The sequence below is a fragment of the Peromyscus maniculatus genome, chromosome X (assembly GCF_049852395.1).
Source record: "Peromyscus maniculatus bairdii isolate BWxNUB_F1_BW_parent chromosome X, HU_Pman_BW_mat_3.1, whole genome shotgun sequence".
In the NCBI taxonomy this organism is placed as follows: Eukaryota; Metazoa; Chordata; class Mammalia; order Rodentia; family Cricetidae; genus Peromyscus; species Peromyscus maniculatus.
Window position 1 is genome coordinate 123,844,466 of NC_134875.1, and position 8,875 is coordinate 123,853,340.

General features: G+C 40.8%; 1 pseudogene; it reads right to left on the bottom strand.

Moving 5' to 3' along the window:
- Positions 1-8,181: 8,181 nt before the first annotated feature.
- Positions 8,182-8,673, bottom strand: LOC102914785 (large ribosomal subunit protein uL23 pseudogene; annotated as a pseudogene).
- Between the last annotated feature and the right edge of the window lie 202 nt (positions 8,674-8,875).

The window sequence follows — 8,875 nt, forward strand, 5'->3', positions numbered from 1 at the left end:
TTTCCCATATAAAAAAGGCTGGCGCGAATTGCACACATCAGTAATTCCAGCTACTCAGGAGGCTGAGGGAAGAGTATTATAACTTCGAGATCAGCCTGGGATACAGAATAAATTAAAGACCAGGCTGAACAACTTAGTAAGACCCAATCTCAAAAATTACAAGAAATGGGGTTGGAGAGATGGCTCAGCAGTATTGGCTGCTCTTGCAAAGGACTCAGGTTTGAATCCCAGCATCCACATGGCAGTTCACAGCCCTCTATAACTATAGTCCCAAGAGATCTGATGCCTTCATCTAGCCTTTGCAGACACTACATGCACACAGTGCACAGACATACATATGTGCAGGCAACACACCCATACAAATAAAAAAACAGAAAAAAAATTTGGCTTTTCAAGACAGGGTATCTCTGTGTAACAGTCTTGGCTGTCCTGTAACTTGCTTTGTAGACCAGGCTGGCCTTGAACTCACTGAGATCCACCTGCCTCTGCCTCCTGGGTGCTGGGATTAAAGGTGTGCACCACCACCACCACCTGGCCGTGTGTGTGTGTGTGTGTGTGTGTGTGTGTGTGTGTTAAGCTTGGTAGTGGTGATACATGTCTTTAATCCCAGCACTTGGGAGGCAGACGACGGTGGATCTCTGAGTTTGAGACCAGCCTGGTCTACAGAGCAAGTTCCAAGACAACCACAGCTATAACATGGAGAAACCCTGTCTCAAAAAAAAAAAGAAAGAAGGGAAAGAAAACGTTTTAATTTCTTTTTATTATCTTGTTATATGTATGAGAGGTTATTTTTTTTTCCACTGCATATATGCCTATGTATCATGTGTATGTGACTGGTGCTTATGGAAGCCAGAAGAGGGCGTCAGATCCCTTGGAACTGGAATTACAGATGGTTGTGAGCTGCCCTGAGTGTGCTGGGAATTGAATCCAGGTCCTCTGGAAGAGCAGCCAGTGTTCTTAACTGCTGAGCCATCTCTCCAGCCCCAGCAAAAATATTTTTATATGAAAATAAACTAGGCATGGTATCTGTCAAAAGAGGAGATTTTTTTTATTAATTTTTAAGATTTTTTGAGACAGGGTTTCTCTGTGGAGCCCTGGCTGTCCTGGAATGTTAGCTCTGTAAACCAGGCTGGCCTTGAACTCATAGATATGGCTTCCTATGCATCCAAGTGCTGGAATTAAAGGCCTGCACCACCATGCCCTGTTTGAGAGGAGATATTTTAAAGTGGAACTTGTGGACTCATCTGTGAGATGGCTCACTGGGCAAAGGTTACAAAAGCCTGATGACCCAAATTCAATCTCCAGCACCCATGTCAACATGAAAGGAGAGAACCAATTCCACACAGTTAGCCTTGGCATTCTTACCCTCCCACACAGACACAAATGCTTTAGAATTTCTTTCTGTAAACCAAGTTGTAAGTTGAATGAGGGCAGGATATTGTTTAGATTTAGAAAAGAGAGGAGAATACTAGAAATTCAAAATCATACATTGTTTTGTCCTAAGAACAGTTTATTTACTGTCCTTGACAAGATGTCTTTTGGAAAACATCTATTATCTCCATGGGCAATTTGAGCTTTATTGGTGACATATGAAGTTTCCTTTTTTTTTTTTTGTATTTTTTCTTTTGGTTTGTTTTTTCGAGACAGGTGTAACAGCCTTGGCTGTCCTGGAACTCACTCTGTAGACCAGGCTGGCATTGAACTCAGATTAGCTTGCCTCTGCCTCATGAGTTGAAGTTTCCTGCTTTTTTCAGCAGAAGAGGCAGAAAAAATCCTGGGAGCATAGGTTCTTCTGTCTCCAATCCTTCTCTTCCCTTGTCACTATAATTCCCCAGCCTTTCTATCCGTCCTCAGTACCACATTCTACAAGGACCCGAATATCAGCATAAAGAAAGAGGAAAGGGAATCTACCCTCACTGTCGAGAAAATTGAGGGCAAAGAATACAATGAACTTCAAGAGGAGTGGCTGCAGAATAACACAGTTTCAAAATAGTCTTGGTAAAAGTTAGAGAAGTCACCATGGCTTGAGAGGAAGGCAAAGCTCACATTCTGAGTGGTGTTCTCTCCATTCCTGGCCAGAAGTGGGGGAATGGGAGCACTCCACTGTGTCTTCAGGATTGCTTCCTTCTTGTGTAGATAGTGCTATACCTGAGAAGAAACCGTTTCCATAGCTGTCTATTAATCAAGCTGTATTTAGACTGGTCAGTCTGCCTCTTCAGAGAATTTCCAAGAGCAGCCCTTTACTGGCTTTTGAGGTCCCTTTTATGGGGAAGGGACAGGGTTGATAGAAAGCAGCTGTCGAGATAATTGGCTGTTAGCACCTGGACAGAAGAGTGAGGGACTCAGGGCTCAAGGCTGCCTGTGTGGTAGATAAGTGCAAAAATACATCATGTGGAAGGGCAGTTACCAAGGTATCTGGAAAGACACATTTTCCTTAGGCAAAAGGGCAATCATATATTACAGGTTCAGGAGTTTAGCAAGGCAAAGGGGTGGATATACATCATGGAGTCACAAGTTCAGCATAGGTTGAAAAACATGGTTTACAGAATACATTAGGATGTAGAATGTACACTGGTAAAGTGCAACTTCTGGGGCCCCATGGATTATTTGATCAAGAGGATGGATGACTTGCCAGAGCACTTTTAGAGATGCTCTATCATTCCCATGGCATATAACTGACCAAAATATTGACTAGGTTTTTTTTAGTCCCTATATCTTCATTGCTTTTGACCTTCAAGTATGCTGATTGAGCACCCAGAAAATCAGCAGTTTCACCAGTATTGAAGAATTGATTGTATTTTAAATTTTAGCTGGACTGGAGAGATGACTTGGTAGTGCTTACTGCTTTTAAAGAGGACCTGAGTTTAGTTCCCAGTGCCCATGCCAAGTAGCTTACAACTGCCTGTTACTCCAGATCTATGGGAACCCAACCCTTATGGTCCCTGCAGGCACCCTACCACACCAACACACACACACACACACACACACACACACACACACACACACAATTTTAAAATGATAAAAATAAATTTAATTCCTTAGTAGGAGAGGAGGTACCTAGTCTCACTGCAACTTGATATGTCATGGTTGGTTGATATCCATGGGAGGTCTGCCCCTTTCTGAAGAGAAACAGAAAAGAAATGAATGGATGGGGGAAGGGGGGCTCTGTTGAGGGACTAGAAAGAGAGGAGGGAATGGAAACTTCAGTCAGGATGTAAAAACAAAAACAAAAAATAAACAAATTAATTAATTAATAAAAATTTAATTGCCATATAACACTTACATAAAGCTTGACAGAGACAGAACTTTAAATAAATCTTGACTCTCTCAACACTCATGTTTTTAAATTAGAGGCCTGACACACTTAGTAGAAACTAAGCAATTATCTTGATAAAACATAAAATCTTTTTTGAAGCATATGGATTGAATAAAACTGAAAGCATGGGGCTAAGTCATTGTCCTTATCTTTGGATTCCAGGACTTACAGAGACCTATCATGTCCTAGGAGCTAGTTTGTTTATCTAGGCAGTATGGACTATTTTAGACCACTAGTGGAATCAGAGTTAAAGCAATGACTAACCAAATAACATCTTGACTGAGAATTTATTTATTCATTTATTTATACTTTCTGTTTTAAAATTTTTCTTATGCTATGAACTAAAAGGCATGTGGACTAACCTAATTTTTTAAATGTATTATGACCATTTACTTATAAGCCAGTTTGATGCTATGTAAACAATATAAAAACATAAGCACAAGTAACAATATATACATATACCCACATACAAAGACAGATTTAAGGGCCAATGAGATAGATCACCAGGTAAAGGCATTTGCTTCAAAAATGTAATGACCTGAGTTCAATCCTGTGGGAGCCCACAACTGACCCAGTTTCTCAGTTTGAATCTGAAGTCTATTCTGAGTCAATAGAGTTCAAGCTTGCTTGCTCCAGGGCTATGAGAAAGTCCCTGATTAGCCCAAGGGAATGAACACACTATCTCGCTAGACACAGGCTGCTGATACCAGCCAGAGATACATCGAGATAGAAAATGAAACTGTCTGCTCCTTGACTCAGGGATGGGATAGATGTTCAATGCCTGTGCTGTGTGCATTGTTCTACCTCTGTCCTTCATGACTGTATACAAGCTGGCTGTGAAATAGACTCGGGGCTGTTTGGCACTGACCAGCAGACCTCTGGATTCTTTTCTGTCTTCCTCATTGTCTCTACAATTCGCACACCCTCACCCAGCTGACTGTCAACAGGCTTGACACAATCCCTGGAAGCCACATGAAGGTGCAAGGATAGAAACAATTCCTTGAAGTCGTTCTCTGTCTTCCACATGCACACTATGGTACATGCAACCCCACACATACACATACATACACATTATTTATGTATACATACAACAACAATAAAATAAAGTTTAAAATAGATTTTTAAAGATGTATTTTATGGGGGCTGGAGAGATGGCTCAATGGTTAAGAGCATCAGCTGCTCTTCCAGAGGTCCTGGCTCACAGCCATCCATAATGAGATCTGGTGTCCTCTTCCAGCCTGCAGGCATACATGCAGGCAGAACATTGTATACATAATAAATAAAAATCTTAAAAACAAAAAACAAAAAAGATGTGCCGGGCATTGGTGGCTCATGCCTTGAATCCCAGCACTCGGGAGGCAGAGGCAGGTGGATCTCCGTGAGTTCGAGGCCAGCCTGGTCTACAGAGTGAGTTCCAGGCTAGCCAGGATTGTTTCACAGAGAAACCCTGTCTCAAAAAAAAAAAAAAGATGTAGTGTGTGTGTGTGTGTGTGTGTGTGTGTGTGTGTGTGTGTGTGTGCATGCAGGTACCTGAAGAGATCAGAAAAGGGCCTCATATCTCCTGTGGCTGAAGTAACATGTAGTTGTGAACCTGAACTCTGAACTCCTAACTCACCTCTTCTGCAAGAGTAGCAAATGTTGTTAACCACTGAGCCCTTTCTCCATCCCCTAAAAAACAGATTAAAGAAACTCTAAAGATGTTATAGTTTTTACTTAGATGCATTACTACTCACTTTTAGACTGTTTATCTGCCTTTTCTTGGCTTTAAGCAGTTTTTTAAATCTACAATCTACACTTTTAAAGACATGACTGTGAATATAAGTAGAGATTTTAGCTCTCAAAGACACAGCCCTAACCTGAATATTATAAGGTTTTTAAGCAGGCTGAGTAGATGGCAACAATTTAGTTGTTAGATGGCCTTTATTTTCTTAGTTTAAATTGGACAAGATAAAAACCTTAATAACCCTGCTTTTGGAGGAGGAGGGCACAAGCAATAGTGTTATATCTTTAAGAAAAATTTGTACACTTTTACTTATTTATTTTGTGTGGATATGTGCATGCCATGGCATGTGTGTCAAGGTCAGTGGACAACTTTTAGTAATCAGTTCTCTCCTTTTACCATGTGGATCCAAGAGCTCAAGCTTAGGTTGTCTGACTGGGGAGTAGGTGCCTTTGCCCACTGAGTCCCAGATTTATATGTTAATGTAATAGCTATAAGTTAACCTTTAAAATATATTAGAAGGCAGGGCTGAAGAGATGGTTCAGCCATTAAGAGCATGTGTTGCTTTCACAGATAACTGATGTTCGTTCAGTTCCCAGCACCCACACAGTGGCTCACAAACATTTGTAACTCCAGTTCCAGGAGACCCATTGAGTGGTACTGGCCCACAAGAGAGGCTATGAATGCTGCAGACATCAAAGCTTGAGGGGTGGAGCTACTAAAGCTCTTTGGAGCCCAAATGATTCTACCATAATTCCAAGATGTTAAACATGGATCTACGGTGTTTAATGTTTGTCTGCTGTGTTTTATTCTTTGTTTTGTCCTGCAATCCCTTGTTACACACTAATTCTTCCTGTAAAAAGTCGTTCTCTGTCCTACCAGCTCCCAAATGACACAAAGACTTCTTATTAATTATGAAAGTTCAGTCTATAGCTTAGGCTTGTTTCTAACTTGATCTTATAACTTAAATTACCCATTTATATTAAACTATATTCTGCCATGTGGTTTGTGGCTGTTACCTCTCCTCCTGCATGTCCTGCTTACTCTTCATCTCCTAGTATCTCCACCTTTCTTCTTCCCAGAGTCCTCTCTGTCCTTGGAAGTCCCACCTATACCTCCTGCCTAGTTATTGGCCATTCAACTCTTTATTACATCAGTTACAGCAACACAACTTCATAGAGTATACAAATATTCTGCAACATCTTCCCTTTTAGAACATGAATGTTTACTTTCTGCCTTTGTTTATGGGAACCATGTAACTTGTTTTTTGGTGTTATAGGACACAGTTAAGAGAATGCCTTGACAGAGAAACCCTGTCTTGAAAAACCAAAAAAAAAAAAAAAAAGAGAGAGACTGCCTTGAATCTCAGAAGAGATTTTGGCATGTTAATATGTTGGAAGTATTAAAGACTATGATGACTTTTGAACTTGGATTGAATACATTTTGCATTATGAAATGGTCATGATCCTATAGGGACAAGAAGAGAAAAAGTGATGTGTTTGGGCTGGAGAGATGGTTCAGCCATTAAAACCTAAGCACACAACCCAAAATATAAAAGTGATATGTTTGTGGGGCCTGGAGAGATAAGTCAGTGGTTAGCATGTGTTGCTCTTGCAGAGGGTCCAGATTTGATTCCCAGAACCTACACAGTAGCTTACAACCATCAGTAACTTCAGTTCCAGGGTATCTAATGCCCACTCTTGACCTCCATGAACACAATACACACATATAGTGCATATACATACATATATACATGCAAAATATTCATAAACATTAGATAAAATACATCTAAAAATTAAATGATGTATTTGTGTGTCAAGTGAACAAGGGGTGGAGCTATGATGTTTAATATTGATTCTCAACTTGACAGGATTTAGAATTACCCAGGACCCAAGCCTCTAGGCATGGCTATGAGGGATTATCTAAATTATCTTAATTGAGGTAGAAAGACTCACCTTAACTTTGGGCAGCACTATTCCAAAGCCAGGGTCCTGAACTGAATAAAAAGGAAAAGGGAGGACTGAACTGATGCACTGTGTGCTCCTCCAGAGGACCCAGGTTCCATCCTCAGGACCCATATGTGGCTCACAACCCTCTATAACTCCAGTCCCAGGAGATCCGAAACCTTCTTCTGGCCTCCGGTGGCAGTGTACACACATGGTGCACAGACATATGTCCAGGCAAAACATAGGTACACACAAAATAATGTTTTAAATTTTTTTAAGGAGCTAATATCAGCACTTACTACTCTCCTCTTCCTGATTGTGGGCATAATGTGACCAGCCACCTCAAACTCCTGTTCACCATGACTTCTTCACTGTAATGAACTTTATCCTTACAAACTGCAAACTCAAACTCTTCTCCCCGTGGATTGCTTCTTGTTAAGTATTTTGTCACAGCAACAAGTACCTAATACAGTTAGTTTGCCTAGGGGTTTGTCAATCTGTTGTATTTATTCAAGAAATCAAGTCTTTGACTGGTTCTGTATGTTGTCCCATTAGTCTCATTTTCATTAATTTCTGCACTGATTTTTGTTACTTCAGGACATCTACCTACTACTTTGGTTTTGAATTGTTCTTTTCTAGGAGCTTGAGAAACATCATTAGAATATTTCAGATATTTCTGGTTTTTTTATGTAAATATATACTTTAGCCTTTCCTCTTTAAAATTGTTTTTCCTGCATCTCAAAAGTTTTGGTAAGTTGTGCTTTCATTTTAATTTCTTTATAGAAATTTGAAATTTCCCTCACTGATTTCTTCAATGACCAATTTGTTAATGAAAAGTGTATTTCTTAGCCGGGCGGTGGTGGCGCACGCCTTTAATCCCAGCACTCGGGAGGCAGAGCCAGGCGGATCTCTGTGAGTTCGAGGCCAGCCTGGGCTACCAAGTGAGCTCCAGGAAAGGCGCAAAGCTACACAGAGAAACTCTGTCTCGAAAAACCAAAAAAAAAAAAAAAAAAAAAAAAAAAAAAAAAAAAAGAAAAGTGTATTTCTTAGTCTCCATGTATTTGTGTTGTTTTTGTGTTTTCTCTTGCTATTGATTTCAATTTTTATTGTATTATGATATGATAAGAAAGAAGAGGCTATTTCTGTTCTTTCATATTTAGTAAGACTTGGTATGCAGCCTCTTCTTTTTTTAGGGTGAAAAAGTATATTTAGAATTAGCCAGCTGGACTCAGTTTAGATGGTCCCAATTTTGTTGGCAACATCCAGAGCATCGTAGTCAGGAGCCAACCGAACATACGCCTTCTTCTCTCCATCAGGCCTTATGAGAGTGTTGACTTTGGCCACATCAGTGTCATAGAGTTTCTTCACAGCCTGTTTGATCTGGTGCTTGTTGGCCTTGACATCCATAATGAATGCATTGATTCTATCTTCCTCATGGCTGACTCAGTGGTCAGGGAGAATTGGATGATGTCATAATGATCAAGCTTGTTTCTCCTGGGCATGCTCTTTCGAGGGTATTTAGGCTGCCTCCGGAGCCGCAGGGTCTTGGGCCACTGGAACATGGGTGACGTGCGGATCTTCTTTTTGTGGCTGTGGATGCCTTTCAGCACTGCCTTCTTAGCTTTCAAGGCCTTCGCTTTAGCTTCGGCTTTGGGAGGGGCAGGAGCTTCCCTCTTCGCTTTCGGCGCCATCTTGGCAAAAAGGCGGTATGCAGCCTCTTAATCGCTGTTCTATTGCTGTGAAGAGACATCATGACCACAGCAACTTTCATAAAAGAAAGCATTTCATTGGGGTTTGCTTACAGTTTCAGAGGGTCAATCCATTGTCATCATAGAGGGGAGCATGGTCATATGCGATCAAGCACAGCCCTGGAGTTGAGGGCTTTACATCCTG